General features: G+C 45.7%; 1 protein-coding gene across 5 annotated transcripts in view; it reads left to right on the forward strand.

Annotated features, from left to right (window-relative positions):
• grik5 (glutamate receptor, ionotropic, kainate 5) overlaps positions 1–20,365 on the forward strand; it is a 164,524-nt gene that overhangs the window by 9,585 nt on the left and 134,574 nt on the right. For 4 of the 5 annotated variants that reach the window (XM_090225689.1, XM_090225690.1, XM_036969381.2 and 1 more), the window contains exon 3: positions 12,380–14,514. The gene's annotated coding sequence lies outside the window, so the exon portion shown is untranslated. Of the gene's footprint in view, positions 1–12,379; positions 14,515–20,365 lie in introns of those variants that run through there. The other variant, XM_036969383.2, reaches the window with a different exon arrangement.

Consider the following 20,365-nt stretch of genomic DNA (forward strand, 5'->3'; position numbering starts at 1 on the left):
ACACTAGACTACTGTCATAACCCCTCACACTAGACTACTGACATAACCCCTCACACTAGACTACTGACATAAACCCTCACACTAGACTACTGCAACAGCGTTTCCCCTGTCATAACCTCTCACACTAGACTACTGCAACAGCGTTTCCCCTGCCATAACCCCTCACACTAGACTACTGCAACAGCGTTTCCCCTGTCATAACCCCTCACACTAGACTACTGCAACAGCGTTTCCCCTGTCATAACCCCTCACACTAGACTACTGCAACAGCGTTTCCCCTGCCATAACCCCTCACACTAGACTACTGTCATAACCCCTCACACTAGACTACTGTCATAACCCCTCACACTAGACTACTGTCATAACCCCTCACACTAGACTACTGTCATAACCCCTCACACTAGACTACTGCAACAGCGTTTCACCTGTCATAACCCCTCACACTAGACTACTGACATAACCCCTCACACTAGACTACTGACATAAACCCTCACACTAGACTACTGCAACAGCGTTTCCCCTGTCATAAACCCTCACACTAGACTACTGCAACAGCGTTTCCCCTGCCATAACCCCTCACACTAGACTACTGTCATAACCCCTCACACTAGACTACTGTCATAACCCCTCACACTAGACTACTGTCATAACCCCTCACACTAGACTACTGTCATAACCCCTCACACTAGACTACTGTCATAACCCCTCACACTAGACTACTGCAACAGCGTTTCACCTGTCATAACCCCTCACACTAGACTACTGACATAACCCCTCACACTAGACTACTGACATAAACCCTCACACTAGACTACTGTCATAACCCCTCACACTAGACTACTGACATAACCCCTCACACTAGACTACTGACATAAACCCTCACACTAGACTACTGTCATAAACCCTCACACTAGACTACTGACATAACCCCTCACACTAGACTACTGACATAACCCCTCACACTAGACTACTGACATAACCCCTCACACTAGACTACTGACATAAACCCTCACACTAGACTACTGTCATAACCCCTCACACTAGACTACTGACATAACCCCTCACACTAGACTACTGTCATAACCCCTCACACTAGACTACTGTCATAACCCCTCACACTAGACTACTGTCATAACCCCTCACACTAGACTACTGACACAAACCCTCACACTAGACTACTGTCATAAACCCTCACACTAGACTACTGACATAACCCCTCACACTAGACTACTGACATAACCCCTCACACTAGACTACTGACATAACCCCTCACACTAGACTACTGACATAAACCCTCACACTAGACTACTGTCATAACCCCTCACACTAGACTACTGTCATAACCCCTCACACTAGACTACTGACATAACCCCTCACACTAGACTACTGTCATAACCCCTCACACTAGACTACTGTCATAACCCCTCACACTAGACTACTGTCATAACCCCTCACACTAGACTACTGACATAAACCCTCACACTAGACTACTGCAACAGCGTTTCCCCTGTCATAAACCCTCACACTAGACTACTGACATAACCCCTCACACTAGACTACTGACATAAACCCTCACACTAGACTACTGCAACAGCGTTTCCCCTGTCATAAACCCTCTTACACTGGTGCCACAATAGAGAGAAAATGCTGTTTTTGGTTATGGCCTATTGATTAGCGATTGTCAAGGATGCACAGAAATTCTCAAATGTGTGACGTTTTTAGTTCAGATGATTAGTTTGTAATATGTGATCTATAGGCTAAGAGAACTTCATGAGCTGTTTATTCCATTGTAGAGTTTGAATAGTGTGAGAAGCACAGGAGGTTGGTGGCACCGTAGTTGGGGAGGACGGGCTCGTGGTAGTGGCTGGAGCAGAATAAGTTAAATGGTATCAAATACATCAAACACATTGTTTCCATGTGCTTGATGCCATTCCATTCACTCTGTTCCAGACATTATTATGAGCCGTCCTCCCTCAGCAGGCCTCACTGGTGAGAAGACACCAACATATTTGGTAACAATCACAACATAGGGTACAAAATCAATTGTAGCTCTTAAAGGGGCAGTAGTCTACATTGGGAGTAGAATTTCCAATTACAGCATGATTTAATCTGCAGTTATTCTTCTGCTATTTATTCTGTTACAAATAATATGTACATGTTAATAGTACGGTGTGATTGCAGTTATTATGTCTCATCTTTAATAAATGCAATCTATTAGCTTCCAAAATGTAAGTAGCTGTCCGATAACACATTCTGATAGAATGGCTTGTCCTGCACTTTGTAAAAACACAGAGTGCATTGAGTGAATGATCCAAAAAGATCTTGGTTCCTATTTAAACATAGCAATGTGAATACAAAGATGACTAGGACCACAAAATAGGTGAAATGAACTGGCAAAAGAGTTGAGTATCTGGGCTGAACCGGTAAGACTTAGCCTGGAAGCCAGATCGGTTCTGTTTCAGCCAACTGCTTTGTCATTATCATGCTTTGGTATGTTTGGTATTGTTGGCTAAACCTGTAGCAGATTTGGCAAGCAAGCTAGGTAGGAATGGGGCAGAGCCAGGGTTGATCCTGGATTGTATAGGTAGAGACATTGGCTTTATCTTGGCTGTATGTAGGAAAGATGCACTTACAATAACTGAGATATATGTGGTCTCACCTAGCTATTTTAAAATGAATACACTAACTATAATTTGCTCTGGATTAGAGCATCTGCTAAGTGACTAAAATATAAACATGTCTCTATATGGTAGTGGTTTTAACCTGGCTGTATATGTGGAGAGAGGCAACAGGTGGTTTTAACCTGGCTGTATATGTGGAGAGAGGAGAGGTGGTTTTAACCTGGCTGTATATGTGGAGAGAGGCAACAGGTGGTTTTAACCTGGCTGTATATGTGGAGAGAGGAGAGGTGGTTTTAACCTGGCTGTATATGTGGAGAGAGGCAACAGGTGGTTTTAACCTGGCTGTATATGTGGAGAGAGGCAACAGGTGGTTTTAACCTGGCTGTATATGTGGAGAGAGGAGAGGTGGTTTTAACCTGGCTGTATATGTGGAGAGAGGAGACAGGTGGTTTTAGACTGGCTGTATATGTGGAGAGAGGAGACAGGTGGTTTTAACCTGGCTGTATATGTGGAGAGAGGCAACAGGTGGTTTTAACCTGGCGGTATATGTAGAGAGAGGAGACAGGTGGTTTTAACCTGGCTGTATATGTGGAGAGAGGAGACAGGTGGTTTTAACCTGGCTGTATACTGTATGTGGAGAGAGGAGACAGGTGGTTTTAACATGGCTGTATATGTGGAGAGAGGAGACAGGTGGTTTTAACCTGGCTGTATATGTGGAGAGAGGAGACAGGTGGTTTTAACATGGCTGTATATGTGGAGAGAGGAGACAGGTGGTTTTAACCTGGCTGTATACTGTATGTGGAGAGAGGAGACAGGTGGTTTTAACATGGCTGCATATGTGGAGAGAGGAGACAGTTGGTTTTAACATTTCTGTATATGTGGAGAGAGGAGACAGGTGGTTTTAACCTGGCTGTATATGTGGAGAGAGGAGACAGGTGGTTTTAACCTGGCTGTATATGTGGAGAGAGGAGACAGGTGGTTTTAACCTGGCTGTATATGTGGAGAGAGGATACAGGTGGTTTTAACATGGCTGTATATGTGGAGAGAGGAGACAGGTGGTTTTAACCTGGCTGTATATGTGGAGAGAGGAGACAGGTGGTTTTAACATGGCTGTATATGTGGAGAGAGGAGACAGGTGGTTTTAACCTGGCTATATACTGTATGTGGAGAGAGGAGACAGGTGGTTTTAACCTGGCTGTATATGTGGAGAGAGGCAACAGGTGGTTTTAACCTGGCTGTATATGTGGAGAGAGGAGACAGGTGGTTTTAACATTTCTGTATATGTGGAGAGAGGAGACAGGTGATTTTAACCTGGCTGTATATGTGGAGAGAGGAGACAGGTGGTTTTAACCTGGCTGTATATGTGGAGAGAGGAGACCGGTGGTTTTAACCTGGCTGTATATGTGGAGAGAGGAGACAGGTGGTTTTAACATGGCTGTATATGTGGAGAGAGGAGACAGGTGGTTTTAACCTGGCTGTATATGTGGAGAGAGGAGACAGGTGGTTTTAACCTGGCTGTATATGTGGAGAGAGGAGACAGGTGGTTTTAACCTGGCTGTATATGTGGAGAGAGGAGACAGGTGGTTTTAACCTGGCTGTATATGTGGAGAGAGGAGACAGGTGGTTTTAACCTGGCTGTATATGTGGAGAGAGGAGACAGGTGGTTTTAACCTGGCTGTATATGTAGAGAGAGGAGACAGGTGGTTTTAACCTGGCTGTATATGTAGAGAGAGGAGACAGGTGGTTTTAACCTGGCTGTATATGTGGAGAGAGGAGACAGGTGGTTTTAACCTGGCTGTATATGTAGAGAGAGGAGACCGGTGGTTTTAACCTGGCTGTATATGTGGAGAGAGGAGACAGGTGGTTTTAACCTGGCTGTATATGTGGAGAGAGGAGACAGGTGGTTTTAACCTGGCTGTATATGTGGAGAGAGGAGACAGGTGGTTTTAACCTGGCTGTATATGTGGAGAGAGGAGACAGGTGGTTTTAACCTGGCTGTATATGTGGAGAGAGGAGACAGGTGGTTTTAACCTGGCTGTATATGTGGAGAGAGGAGACAGGTGGTTTTAACCTGGCTGTATATGTGGAGAGAGGAGACAGGTGGTTTTAACCTGGCTGTATATGTAGAGAGAGGAGACAGGTGGTTTTAACCTGGCTGTATATGTAGAGAGAGGAGACAGGTGGTTTTAACCTGGCTGTATATGTGGAGAGAGGAGACAGGTGGTTTTAACCTGGCTGTATATGTAGAGAGAGGAGACAGGTGGTTTTAACCTGGCTGTATATGTAGAGAGAGGAGACAGGTGGTTTTAACCTGGCTGTATATGTGGAGAGAGGAGACAGGTGGTTTTAACCTGGCTGTATATGTGGAGAGAGGAGACAGGTGGTTTTAACCTGGCTGTATATGTGGAGAGAGGAGACAGGTGGTTTTAACCTGGCTGTATATGTGGAGAGAGGAGACAGGTGGTTTTAACCTTGCTGTATATGTGGAGAGAGGAGACAGGTGGTTTTAACCTGGCTGTATATGTAGAGAGAGGAGACAGGTGGTTTTAACCTGGCTGTATATGTAGAGAGAGGAGACAGGTGGTTTTAACCTGGCTGTATATGTGGAGAGAGGAGACCGGTGGTTTTAACCTGGCTGTATATGTGGAGAGAGGAGACAGGTGGTTTTAACCTGGCTGTATATGTGGAGAGAGGAGACAGGTGGTTTTAACCTGGCTGTATATGTGGAGAGAGGAGACCGGTGGTTTTAACCTGGCTGTATATGTGGAGAGAGGAGACAGGTGGTTTTAACCTGGCTGTATATGTGGAGAGAGGAGACAGGTGGTTTTAACCTGGCTGTATATGTGGAGAGAGGAGACAGGTGGTTTTAACCTGGCTGTATATGTGGAGAGAGGAGACAGGTGGTTTTAACCTGGCTGTATATGTAGAGAGAGGAGACAGGTGGTTTTAACCTGGCTGTATATGTAGAGAGAGGAGACAGGTGGTTTTAACCTGGCTGTATATGTGGAGAGAGGAGACAGGTGGTTTTAACCTGGCTGTATATGTAGAGAGAGGAGACAGGTGGTTTTAACCTGGCTGTATATGTAGAGAGAGGAGACAGGTGGTTTTAACCTGGCTGTATATGTGGAGAGAGGAGACCGGTGGTTTTAACCTGGCTGTATATGTGGAGAGAGGAGACAGGTGGTTTTAACCTGGCTGTATATGTGGAGAGAGGAGACAGGTGGTTTTAACCTGGCTGTATATGTGGAGAGAGGAGACAGGTGGTTTTAACCTGGCTGTATATGTGGAGAGAGGAGACAGGTGGTTTTAACCTGGCTGTATATGTGGAGAGAGGAGACAGGTGGTTTTAACCTGGCTGTATATGTGGAGAGAGGAGACAGGTGGTTTTAACCTGGCTGTATATGTGGGGAGAGGAGACAGGTGGTTTTAACATGGCTGTATATGTGGAGAGAGGAGACAGGTGGTTTTAACATGCCTGTATATGTGGAGAGAGGAGACAGGTGGTTTTAACCTGGCTGTATATGTGGAGAGAGGAGACAGGTGGTTTTAACATGGCTGTATATGTGGAGAGAGGAGACAGGTGGTTTTAACCTGGCTGTATATGTAGAGAGAGGAGACAGGTGGTTTTAACATGGCTGTATATGTGGAGAGAGGAGACAGGTGGTTTTAACCTGGCTGTATATGTGGAGAGAGGAGACAGGTGGTTTTAACCTGGCTGTATATGTGGAGAGAGGAGACAGGTGGTTTTAACATGGCTGTATATGTGGAGAGAGGAGAAAGGTGGTTTTAACATGGCTGTATATGTGGAGAGAGGAGACAGGTGGTTTTAACCTGGCTGTATATGTGGAGAGAGGAGACAGGTGGTTTTAACCTGGCTGTATATGTGGAGAGAGGAGACAGGTGGTTTTAACCTGGCTGTATACTGTATGTGGAGAGAGGAGACAGGTGGTTTTAACATGGCTGTATATGTGGAGAGAGGAGACAGGTGGTTTTAACCTGGCTGTATATGTGGAGAGAGGAGACAGGTGGTTTTAACCTGGCTGTATATGTGGGGAGAGGAGACAGGTGGTTTTAACATGGCTGTATATGTGGAGAGAGGAGACAGGTGGTTTTAACATGCCTGTATATGTGGAGAGAGGAGACAGGTGGTTTTAACCTGGCTGTATATGTGGAGAGAGGAGACAGGTGGTTTTAACCTTGCTGTATATGTAGAGAGAGGAGACAGGTGGTTTTAACCTGGCTGTATATGTGGAGAGAGGAGACAGGTGGTTTTAACCTGGCTGTATATGTGGAGAGAGGAGACAGGTGGTTTTAACCTGGCTGTATATGTGGAGAGAGGAGACAGGTGGTTTTAACCTGGCTGTATATGTGGAGAGAGGAGACAGGTGGTTTTAACCTGGCTGTATATGTGGAGAGAGGAGACAGGTGGTTTTAACCTGGCTGTATATGTGGAGAGAGGAGACAGGTGGTTTTAACCTGGCTGTATATGTGGAGAGAGGAGACAGGTGGTTTTAACCTTGCTGTATATGTGGAGAGAGGAGACAGGTGGTTTTAACCTGGCTGTATATGTAGAGAGAGGAGACAGGTGGTTTTAACCTGGCTGTATATGTAGAGAGAGGAGACAGGTGGTTTTAACCTGGCTGTATATGTGGAGAGAGGAGACCGGTGGTTTTAACCTGGCTGTATATGTGGAGAGAGGAGACAGGTGGTTTTAACCTGGCTGTATATGTGGAGAGAGGAGACAGGTGGTTTTAACCTGGCTGTATATGTGGAGAGAGGAGACCGGTGGTTTTAACCTGGCTGTATATGTGGAGAGAGGAGACAGGTGGTTTTAACCTGGCTGTATATGTGGAGAGAGGAGACAGGTGGTTTTAACCTGGCTGTATATGTGGAGAGAGGAGACAGGTGGTTTTAACCTGGCTGTATATGTGGAGAGAGGAGACAGGTGGTTTTAACCTGGCTGTATATGTAGAGAGAGGAGACAGGTGGTTTTAACCTGGCTGTATATGTAGAGAGAGGAGACAGGTGGTTTTAACCTGGCTGTATATGTGGAGAGAGGAGACAGGTGGTTTTAACCTGGCTGTATATGTAGAGAGAGGAGACAGGTGGTTTTAACCTGGCTGTATATGTAGAGAGAGGAGACAGGTGGTTTTAACCTGGCTGTATATGTGGAGAGAGGAGACCGGTGGTTTTAACCTGGCTGTATATGTGGAGAGAGGAGACAGGTGGTTTTAACCTGGCTGTATATGTGGAGAGAGGAGACAGGTGGTTTTAACCTGGCTGTATATGTGGAGAGAGGAGACAGGTGGTTTTAACCTGGCTGTATATGTGGAGAGAGGAGACAGGTGGTTTTAACCTGGCTGTATATGTGGAGAGAGGAGACAGGTGGTTTTAACCTGGCTGTATATGTGGAGAGAGGAGACAGGTGGTTTTAACCTGGCTGTATATGTGGGGAGAGGAGACAGGTGGTTTTAACATGGCTGTATATGTGGAGAGAGGAGACAGGTGGTTTTAACATGCCTGTATATGTGGAGAGAGGAGACAGGTGGTTTTAACCTGGCTGTATATGTGGAGAGAGGAGACAGGTGGTTTTAACATGGCTGTATATGTGGAGAGAGGAGACAGGTGGTTTTAACCTGGCTGTATATGTAGAGAGAGGAGACAGGTGGTTTTAACATGGCTGTATATGTGGAGAGAGGAGACAGGTGGTTTTAACCTGGCTGTATATGTGGAGAGAGGAGACAGGTGGTTTTAACCTGGCTGTATATGTGGAGAGAGGAGACAGGTGGTTTTAACATGGCTGTATATGTGGAGAGAGGAGAAAGGTGGTTTTAACATGGCTGTATATGTGGAGAGAGGAGACAGGTGGTTTTAACCTGGCTGTATATGTGGAGAGAGGAGACAGGTGGTTTTAACCTGGCTGTATATGTGGAGAGAGGAGACAGGTGGTTTTAACCTGGCTGTATACTGTATGTGGAGAGAGGAGACAGGTGGTTTTAACATGGCTGTATATGTGGAGAGAGGAGACAGGTGGTTTTAACCTGGCTGTATATGTGGAGAGAGGAGACAGGTGGTTTTAACCTGGCTGTATATGTGGGGAGAGGAGACAGGTGGTTTTAACATGGCTGTATATGTGGAGAGAGGAGACAGGTGGTTTTAACATGCCTGTATATGTGGAGAGAGGAGACAGGTGGTTTTAACCTGGCTGTATATGTGGAGAGAGGAGACAGGTGGTTTTAACCTTGCTGTATATGTGGAGAGAGGAGATAGGTGGTTTTAACCTGGCTGTATATGTAGAGAGAGGAGACAGGTGTTTTTAACCTGGCTGTATATGTAGAGAGAGGAGACAGGTGGTTTTAACCTGGCTGTATATGTGGAGAGAGGAGACCGGTGGTTTTAACCTGGCTGTATATGTGGAGAGAGGAGACAGGTGGTTTTAACCTGGCTGTATATGTGGAGAGAGGAGACAGGTGGTTTTAACCTGGCTGTATATGTGGAGAGAGGAGACAGGTGGTTTTAACCTGGCTGTATATGTGGAGAGAGGAGACAGGTGGTTTTAACCTGGCTGTATATGTGGAGAGAGGAGACAGGTGGTTTTAACCTGGCTGTATATGTGGAGAGAGGAGACAGGTGGTTTTAACCTGGCTGTATATGTGGAGAGAGGAGACAGGTGGTTTTAACCTGGCTGTATATGTAGAGAGAGGAGACAGGTGGTTTTAACCTGGCTGTATATGTAGAGAGAGGAGACAGGTGGTTTTAACCTGGCTGTATATGTGGAGAGAGGAGACAGGTGGTTTTAACCTGGCTGTATATGTAGAGAGAGGAGACAGGTGGTTTTAACCTGGCTGTATATGTAGAGAGAGGAGACAGGTGGTTTTAACCTGGCTGTATATGTGGAGAGAGGAGACCGGTGGTTTTAACCTGGCTGTATATGTGGAGAGAGGAGACAGGTGGTTTTAACCTGGCTGTATATGTGGAGAGAGGAGACAGGTGGTTTTAACCTGGCTGTATATGTGGAGAGAGGAGACAGGTGGTTTTAACCTGGCTGTATATGTGGAGAGAGGAGACAGGTGGTTTTAACCTGGTTGTATACTGTATGTGGAGAGAGGAGACACATGGTTTTAACCTGGCTGTATATGTGGAGAGAGGAGACAGGTGGTTTTAACCTGGCTGTATATGTGGAGAGAGGAGACAGGTGGTTTTAACCTGGCTGTATATGTAGAGAGAGGAGACAGGTGGTTTTAACCTGGCTGTATATGTGGAGAGAGGAGACAGGTGGTTTTAACATGGCTGTATATGTGGAGAGAGGAGAAAGGTGGTTTTAACATGGCTGTATATGTGGAGAGAGGAGACAGGTGGTTTTAACCTGGCTGTATATGTGGAGAGAGGAGACAGGTGGTTTTAACCTGGCTGTATATGTGGAGAGAGGAGACAGGTGGTTTTAACCTGGCTGTATACTGTATGTGGAGAGAGGAGACAGGTGGTTTTAACATGGCTGTATATGTGGAGAGAGGAGACAGGTGGTTTTAACCTGGCTGTATATGTGGAGAGAGGAGACAGGTGGTTTTAACCTGGCTGTATATGTGGAGAGAGGAGACAGGTGGTTTTAACCTGGCTGTATATGTGGAGAGAGGAGACAGGTGGTTTTAACATGGCTGTATATGTGGAGAGAGGAGACAGGTGGTTTTAACCTGGCTGTATACTGTATGTGGAGAGAGGAGACAGGTGGTTTTAACCTGGCTGTATATGTGGAGAGAGGAGACAGGTGGTTTTAACCTGGTTGTATACTGTATGTGGAGAGAGGAGACACATGGTTTTAACCTGGCTGTATATGTGGAGAGAGGAGACAGGTGGTTTTAACCTGGCTGTATATGTGGAGAGAGGAGACAGGTGGTTTTAACCTGGCTGTATATGTAGAGAGAGGAGACAGGTGGTTTTAACATGGCTGTATATGTGGAGAGAGGAGACAGGTGGTTTTAACCTGGCTGTATATGTGGAGAGAGGAGACAGGTGGTTTTAACATGGCTGTATATGTGGAGAGAGGAGACAGGTGGTTTTAACCTGGCTGTATACTGTATGTGGAGAGAGGAGACAGGTGGTTTTAACATGGCTTTATATGTGGACAGAGGAGACAGGTGGTTTTAACCTGGCTGTATACTGTATGTGGAGAGAGGAGACAGGTGGTTTTAAACTGGCTGTATATGTGGAGAGAGGAGACAGGTGGTTTTAACCTGGCTGTATATGTGGAGAGAGGAGACAGGTGGTTTTAACATGGCTGTATATGTGGAGAGAGGAGACAGGTGGTTTTAACCTGGCTGTATACTGTATGTGGATTGAGGAGACAGGTGGTTTTAACATGGCTGTATATGTGGAGAGAGGAGACAGGTGGTTTTAACATGGCTGTATATGTGGAGAGAGGAGACAGGTGGTTTTAACCTGGCTGTATATGTGGAGAGACGAGACAGGTGGTTTTAACATGGCTGTATATGTGGAGAGAGGAGACAGGTGGTTTTAACCTGGCTGTATATGTAGAGAGAGGAGACAGGTGGTTTTAACATGGCTGTATATGTGGAGAGAGGAGACAGGTGGTTTTAACCTGGCTGTATATGTGGAGAGAGGAGACAGGTGGTTTTAACATGGCTGTATATGTGGAGAGAGGAGACAGGTGGTTTTAACATGGCTGTATATGTGGAGAGAGGAGACAGGTGGTTTTAACCTGGCTGTATATGTGGAGAGAGGAGACAGGTGGTTTTAACCTGGCTGTATATGTGGAGAGAGGAGACAGGTGGTTTTAACCTGGCTGTATACTGTATGTGGAGAGAGGAGACAGGTGGTTTTAACCTGGCTGTATATGTGGAGAGAGGAGACAGGTGGTTTTAACCTGGCTGTATATGTGGAAAGAGGAGACAGGTGGTTTTAATCTGGCTGTATATGTGGAGAGAGGAGACAGGTGGTTTTAACCTGGCTGTATATGTGGAGAGAGGAGACAGGTGGTTTTAACCTGGCTGTATATGTGGAGAGAGGAGACAGGTGGTTTTAACCTGGCTGTATACTGTTTGTGGAGAGAGGAGACAGGTGGTTTTAACCTGGCTGCATATGTGGAGAGAGGAGACAGGTGGTTTTAACCTGGCTGTATACTGTATGTGGAGAGAGGAGACAGGTGGTTTTAACCTGGCTGTATATGTGGAGAGAGGAGACAGGTGGTTTTAACATGGCTGTATATGTGGAGAGAGGAGACAGGTGGTTTTAACCTGGCTGTATATGTAGAGAGAGGAGACAGGTGGTTTTAACATGCCAGTCTCTCTTTCTCTCTCACTCTCGCCCTCGCTCTCTCTGTCTCTCTCTCTCTCTGCTCCTCAAAGTACAGCTCCTCTCAGATACTGTATAGAAAGATGGACAGATAGATATCAAGGGACCGTGAAAGATAGCAGGGGCAAAAGGAGAGAGGAGACTGTGATAGATGTAAGGGAATGAAAGGCTATAGTAGAGGAGACAGTGGCGAGACCATTTAGGGGGAGATTGAGCTACAGAGAGAGTGATGAGGGAAGGGAATGAAGGGAAGAGGTGAAGAGGGGAACGGAAGGTAAAGTCAGTGAAATAGTGACAAGGACAGACTAGACAGGAGGAAGTCAGGCGGAGTTGAGTCGGACGAGGAGGAGAATGACGTGCGTGATAAGCCAGAATGACACAAATGTCACCAAGTCTCACATGCTCTCTCTTTCTCTCTCCCTCTCTCTGCCTTTCTCTCTCTCCTACAGGGCTGAAACCTAGTGGAATGATCTCTACCTTTCTGAATCCTTTCCTTGTCAGTCAGGAGTCACAGTTCCCACCATGGGGAATAAAGACAAACTGCTAGCATCCAGCACCCCAATACTGACCACCTCTCTACCCCTGCAGAGTGACCCCCCCACAAGGAGCCCAACCACCAGTGCTGCAATTGTTCCAGTGAGAGATGTGTACAATGCACTCTTCTGATTATAACCGCATCCAATGGGATTTAATGAAACCTAGAGGTTTGGTGTGTTGATGCCAGCGCCACAGCTTGTAGAGGATCTTGAACTTCGGGGGACGTGTCTCCTTGGAAGGGAATACTCAATTGTGACTCTCCTCCAGAAAACTACATGGGATTGTGGTACATGGGTGGATTTATCGGCTGTACATCCTGTCTAGATTATGGGACTTTACTCGGTTCACTTCAAAGTTCTGCGTCTGTTCCAGACCGGTTCCTCAGCAGAACCAAGTAGTTGACATTCCCCCCTTGGGAATCCCGCCTTCTGATTTGTTTGGGGGCTTATTTTTTAAAGGAACAATTTCCCCTCCACTTTTCACTTTTTCTGGTATTCCTCCTTTCCCCCCACCTCTTCATCCATTGAGGAGGAATATATTATGAAACAAGTCCATTCTTTCTGATCCTCCCTTGGTGACAGAGAGAAAAGAGGGACAAACTGCCCTGAATAGATAACGAGGAAGGAGAGAGAGAACGGAGAAGAGAAGGAGATAGGGAAACACAGAGAGAGAGAGAGAGAGAGAGAGAGAGAGAGACGAGATAGAGAGAGAGAGAGAAGAGAGAGAAAGAGAGAGAGAGAGAGAGAGAGAGAGAGAGAGAGAGAGAGATAATTAACTGAGATTTGTCAGAAACCTTCTAGAGACTTCCTGCCTCAGCCTAATTTAGTCTGTCTGTCTCTTAGATCCGCTGGAAGCTGATTGGTTGGTCGGCTATTTGGTTGCACGATGGGCAGAGAAAGAGGCAGAATTCTGACCGGGGGGGGTAGCTGAGCACTAGAGGAGGGTAAAAGGTCCCGCTGTACACCCCTGGACCGGAACTGGATGGCTCTTAAACAGACAGACAGACAGTAAACTGGGAGGCATTGTAAACAAGCATTACAAACAGACAGTCGTCATTGTCATTCCAGACTGTGTGTGTGTGAGAGAGAGAGAGAGAGAGAGAGAGAGAGAGAGAGAAAGAGAGAAAGAGGGAGATAGAGGTAGAGAAGAGAGAAGCAGTCAGTCCTGTGTTGGGTTTGGTGCTGCCTGTCTGCCTGACGGGGACTGAGAGCGAGCGACGCAGCAATTAGAGGATCTGACTGCATCCCCCTCAGCCTCAGCCTCCACTGGCAAGACTAGACAGAAACAAACAAACAAACAAGTAGGGGGACTGCTACTAGAAGGGAAGGACAGGTTAGATAGATGTAGTGACAGCAAGAGTGAGAGAGAGAGGGAAGGAAAGAGAAAAGTAGACAGTGGAAAGGAGAGGGATAGAGAGCAGGTGTCTGAAATCCTCTCCCTCTGCTCGTCATTTTCTCTTCTGTTTCCCCCTCTTCTTCTGGGAGACGTATTGGATTTAGACAGCGGTACTCGGAGCCGTCGAGGCCTTCTGCCGGGGAAGGAAACGAGGGAAGGAGAGAGAGAAAGGGAAGGAGGGGGGCCCTTTTGGATTGAAACAGACACATTTTTCAACCCTTGTGTTTCATTTGACCAAGAGGCTCCTTCCACGTCTAGCTCCACTGAGGAGAGGGAGAGAGATAAAGAAAGGGAAGAAGACAGCTCAATACCTTTTCTTTTCCTCCTTCTGTCTTTTACTCTCTACTTTTGTTGAGGGTGTCTGAAGATTTTTTCTATCCTCATTTGTTGCTTTTTCTCTTCACCTCCAAAAGGAATATTGTTGCCCAGCTATCACAGTCCAAGTACCGGAATCTTCCGTCTTGTCCTCTCTCTCTCAGCCCCCCACCCCTACACGGAGACAATCCGGAACGCTCTGACAGCCCCACAAGTCGTCCCCCCCCCCCCCCCCCCCCCAACAGTGGATTCTATCTCCATGCCTGTCGAGGGCTGTGCTGACTGGCTACTACACACATATATGGTACACCGCTTCTGATATCGTCTGACTCATTCTGTAAGTAGGACTCTTCTTTACCTGTGTTGTGTGTGACTGTATGTACATGTATGTATCGTTTGTCCGTGCTTAGTTAATGTCATGCTCTGTTTCCTAGCCATAGCATTTTTCTGCAGCGTTGGTTTTACTCTGCCTTCAAACCGATACGACTCTGGTTGCCTTTGCTGCCTCAGCTGGAGGCACTTTCTGTGTGTGTGTGTGTGTGTGTGTGTGTGTGTGTGTCTGTGTGTCTGTGTGTCTGTGTGTGCGTGTGTCTCTCTCTCTCTGTGTGTGTGTGTGTGTGTGTGTGTGTGTGTGTGTGTGTGTGTGTGTGTGTGTGTGTGTGTGTAAGAGGTGCAGCAAAATCAGAGTGGTGTGAGAGTAGGGACTGGTTTTAAGTGTTGTGTGTGTGATGTGTGTACGTCCTACTGTAAGTCTGCCTGGGGTTAATTTGGACTAATTAGTGATGTGTATTTTTGCTTCTCAGAGCAGTTTTGTGTTCTTTGTCAGTGCATACATTTATTAGAGTGAGAGAAAGATGACGACCAGAATGTGGAGAGAGGGAGAGGGAGGGAGAGAGAGGGGGGAGAGAGGAGAGAGAGAGAGAGCATGACAGATTCTGTTTCTCGCTGTCTGGCTAGCACTGAGGCTTATCCACTTGCTTTTCAGTGTACAGTTTACTATCAATTTCACTCATTGTGCTAGCCTACTGTTTCTATGTCCAATATTTCCAACAGACTGAGCCTCTCAAAGAGCTAAAATCTCTCCTGTATGCTTCTGAGTGTCCATAGTGTCAGTTTCCATCTTCTGTGTGCCATTGTCTCCAATTTACAATGTTGTCTTTAGATTATAGGCTTGACAAACATGGCAGCCTCCTACTGTGTGTCCATGTTCCCATAGCTCATCCATCTCCACAGGCTCCCAACACATCTTTATACAGTCCCCCATCCACCCTGCACTGGGAAACGCTCAATCAAGATAGTCCCTTCAAACAGACCAATGAACTGTGAATAACGCCATTACACGCACAACTCTCTCCCGCCACTGAGAGAGGAGGAGGGAGGGAGAGGTAGGGAGAGAGAGATGATGGAGTGAGGGAGGGATGGAGGAGAGACAGGGAGAGAGGGGTGGGAATAAGGGGAGGGAGAGATTGAGAAAGGATGAGGGAGAGAGGAAGAGAGAAAGGGGCAGAGGAATAGGCAGAAAAAGAGAGGGAGGATGGATAAATAGATGGAGGAGGGATGCAGAAGGAACGAGGGGGAGGGATAGAGGAGCCTGTAGGGTCTGTGGAGCAGGAAAAGACCTCTGCTTCATGTGACCACTGATGGGCTTAGTAAGGCCCTGCATTGTTCACACTGTTGGTCAGCCCAGGAGAATTAAGATGACTAAATAATACCATTACTGCAGAAGCACAGAGATAACATAACACTGCTTTCCTTTCTCTGCTCCAGAATAGGCTGGAGAGGACAGGAGGAGTGAGCTTCAGTGTGTTGCAAAAGGAATGTCATAATACCTATAGATACAGTGCATTCGTAAAGTATTCAGACCCTTTGAATGTTTCCACATTTTGTTACCTTACAGCCTTATTCTAAAATTGGCTAAATTGTTTCCCCCCCTCATTAATCTACACACAATACCCCATAATGACAAAGCAAAAACAGGTTTTTAGAAATGTTAGCATATAAAAAATAAAAAATAAACATTTACATAAGTATTCAGACCCTTTACTCCGTACTTTGTTGAAACGTCTTTGGCAGCGATTACAGCCTTGAGTCTTCTTGGGTATGACGCTACAAGCTTGGCACCCCGGTATTTGGGGTGTTTCTCCCATTCTTCTCTGCAGATCCTCTCAAACTCTGTCAGATTGGATGGGGATTGTCACTTTACAATTATTTTCAGGTCTCACCAGAGATATTCAATCAGGTTCAAGTCCGGGCTCTGTCTGGGCCACGTAAGGACATTCAGAGACTTGTCCCGAAGCCACTCTTGTGTTGTCTTGGCTATGTGGTTAGAATCATTGTCCAGTTGCAAGGTGAACCTTTGCCCAGTCTGAGGTCCTGAGCGCTCTGGAGAAGGCTCTCTGTACTTTGCTTCATTCATCTTTCCCTCAGTCCTGACTAGTCTCCCAGTCCCTGCCGCTGAAAAACATCCCCACAGCATGATGCTGCCACCACCATGCTTCACCGTAGGGATAGTGCCAAGTTTCCTCCAGACATGACACTTGGCATTCAGACCAAATAGATCAATCTTGATTTCATCAGAACAGAGAATCTTGTTTCTCATGGTCTGAGAGTCCTTTAGGTGCCGTTTGGGAAACTCCAAGCGAGCTGTCATGTGCCTTTTACTGAGGAGTGGCTTCCGTCTGGCCACTCTACCATAAAGGCCTGATTGGTGGAGTGCTGCAGAGATGGTTGTCCTTCTGGAAGCTTCTCCCATCTCCACAGAGGAACTTTAGAGCTCTGTCAGAGTCAACTAACTGACCAAGGCTCATCTCCCCCGATTGCTCAGTTTGGCTGTGTGGCCAGCACTAGGAAGAGTCTTAATGGTTCCAAACTTCTTCCATTTAAGAACGATATAGGCCACTGTCTTCTTGGGGACCTTCAATGCTGCAGACATTTTTTGGTACCCTTCCTTCTGTGCCTCGACACAATTCTATCTCGGAGCTCTACGGACAATTCCTTCGACCTCATGACTTGGTGTTTGCTCTGATATGCACTGTCAACTGTGGGACCTTATGTAGACAGGTGTGTGCCTTTCCAAATCATGTCCAATCAATTGAATTTACCACAGGCGAACACCAATGTAGTTGTAGAAACATCTCAAGGATGATCAATGGAAACAGGATGCACCTGAGCTGAATTTCGAGTCTCATAGCAAAGGGTCTAAATACTTATGTAAATAAGGTACAGTGCCTTGCGAAAGTATTCGGCCCCCTTGAACTTTGTGACCTTTTGCCACATTTCAGGCTTCAAACATAAAGATATAAAACTGTATTTTTTTGTGAAGAATCAACAACAAGTGGGACACAATCATGAAGTGGAACGACATTTATTGGATATTTCAAACTTTTTTAACAAATCAAAAACTGAAAAATTGGGCGTGCAAAATTATTCAGCCCCTTTACTTTCAGTGCAGCAAACTCTCTCCAGAAGTTCAGTGAGAATCTCTGAATGATCCAATGTTGACCTAAATGACTAATGATGATAAATACAATCTACCTGTGTGTAATCAAGTCTCCGTATAAATGCACCTGCACTGTGATAGTCTCAGAGGTCCGTTAAAAGCGCAGAGAGCATCATGAAGAACAAGGAAAACACCAGGCAGGTCCGAGATACTGTTGTGAAGAAGTTTAAAGCCGGATTTGGATACAAAAAGATTTCACAAGCTTTAAACATCCCAAGGAGTACTGTGCAAGCGATAATATTGAAATTGAAGGAGTATCAGACCACTGCAAATCTACCAAGACCTGGCCGTCCCTCTAAACTTTCAGCTCATACAAGGAGAAGACTGATCAGAGATGCAGCCAAGAGGCCCATGATCACTCTGGATGAACTGCAGAGATCTACAGCTGAGGTGGGAGACTCTGTCCATAGGACAACAATCAGTCGTATATTGCACAAATCTGGCCTTTATGGAAGAGTGGCAAGAAGAAAGCCATTTCTTAAAGATATCCATAAAAAGTGTTGTTTAAAGTTTGCCACAAGCCACCTGGGAGACACACCAAACATGTGGAAGAAGGTGCTCTGGTCAGATGAAACCAAAATTGAACTTTTTGGCAACAATGCAAAACGTTATGTTTGGCGTAAAAGCAACACAGCTCATCACCCTGAACACACTGTCAAACATAGTGGTGGCAGCATCATAGTTTGGGCCTGCTTTTCTTCAGCAGGGACAGGGAAGATGGTTAAAATTGATGGGAAGATGGATGGAGCCAAATACAGGACCATTCTGGAAGAAAACCTGATGGAGTCTGCAAAAGACCTGAGACTGGGACGGAGATTTGTCTTCCAACAAGACAATGATCCAAAACATAAAGCAAAATCTACAATGGAATGGTTCAAAAATAAACATATCCAGGTGTTAGAATGGCCAAGTCAAAGTCCAGACCTGAATCCAATCGAGAATCTGTGGAAAGAACTGAAAACTGCTGTTCACAAATGCTCTCCATCCAACCTCACTGAGCTCGAGCTGTTTTGCAAGGAGGAATGGGAAAAAATTTCAGTCTCTCGATGTGCAAAACTGATAGAGACATACCCCAAGCGACTTACAGCTGTAATCGCAGCAAAAGGTGGCGCTACAAAGTATTAACTTAAGGGGGCTGAATAATTTTGCACGCCCAATTTTTCAGTTTTTGATTTGTTAAAAAAGTTTGAAATATCCAATAAATGTCGTTCCACTTCATGATTGTGTCCCACTTGTTGTTGATTCTTCACAAAAAAACACAGTTTTATATCTTTATGTTTGAAGCCTGAAATGTGGCAAAAGGTCGCAAAGTTCAAGGGGGCCGAATACTTTCGCAAGGCACTGTATATACAGTTCCTTGCAAAATATTCATCCCCCTTGTTGTTTTTCCTATTTTGTTGCATTACAACCTGTAATTTAAATGGATTTTTATTTGGATTTCATGTAACGGACAATATTCCAAATTGGTGAAGTGAAATGAAAAAAAATGACTTGTTTCAAAAAATAAAAAAAATAAAAACCTGAAAAGTGGTGCGTGCGTATGTCTTCACCCCCTTTGCTATGAAGCACCTAAAAAAGATCTGGTGCAAACAATTACCTTCAGAAGTCACATAATTAGTTAAATAAAGTCCACCTGTGTACAATCTAAGTGTCACATGATCTCAGTATACATACACCTGTTCTGAAAGGCCCCAGAGTCTGCAACACCACTAAGCAAGGGGCACCACCAAGCAAGCGGCACCATGAAGACCAAGGAGCTCTCCAAACAGGTCAGGGACAAAGTACAGATCAGGGTTGAGTTATAAAAAATATCAGAAACTTTGAACATCTTACAGAGCACCATTAAAACCATTATTAAAAATGGAAAGAATATGGCACCACAACAAACCTGCCAAGTGAGGGCCACCCACCAAAACTCGCAGACCAGGCAAGGAGGGCATTAATCAGAGAGGCAACAAGGAGACCAAAGATAACCCTGAAAGAGCTGCAAAGCTCCACAGCGGAGATTGGAGTATCTGTCCATAGGACCACTTTAAGCCGTACACTCCACAGAACTGGGCTTTGCGGAAGAGTGGCCAGAAAAAAGCCATTGCTTAAAGAAAAAAAATAAGCAAACACCTTTTGTCACGCCCTGACCTTAGAGATCCTGTTTATGTCTATATTTTGGTTTGGTCAGGGTGTGATTTGGGGTGGGTATTCTATGTTCTATTATTTATATTTCTATGTTTTGGCCGGGTAGGGTTCTCATTCAGGGACAGCTGTCTATCGTTGTCTCTGATTGAGAACCATACTTAGGTAGCCCTTTTTTCCACCTGTCTTTGTGGGAGGTTGACTTTGTTTATGGCACATAGCCTTTAGCCTCGGTTTGTTTTGTAGTGTTTATTGTTTTGTTTCTAATAAAAATTAAATGTACGCTCACCAAGCTGCGCCTTGGTCCTCTTCTTTCAACGGCCGTGACAGAACTTCCCACCGCAAAAGGACCAAGCAGCATGGCCAGGAGTATGAGACAACCTGGGAGGAGGTAGAGAGGTGGTCGGTCGACCCAGGGAGAGCGCCAGAGCCCGCATGTGATTCAATTGAGCGGAGAAGGGAGTCGGCGAGACGTACACGGTTAGCGAGGAAGCCCGAGAGGCAGCCCCCCAAAAAATGTTTTTGGGGGCACATGGGGAGTTTGGCGTCAGGTTGGAGA

Source organism: Oncorhynchus mykiss, chromosome 3 (assembly GCF_057628025.1).
Source record: "Oncorhynchus mykiss isolate SJ-2025 chromosome 3, ASM5762802v1, whole genome shotgun sequence".
Taxonomy (NCBI): domain Eukaryota; kingdom Metazoa; phylum Chordata; class Actinopteri; order Salmoniformes; family Salmonidae; genus Oncorhynchus; species Oncorhynchus mykiss.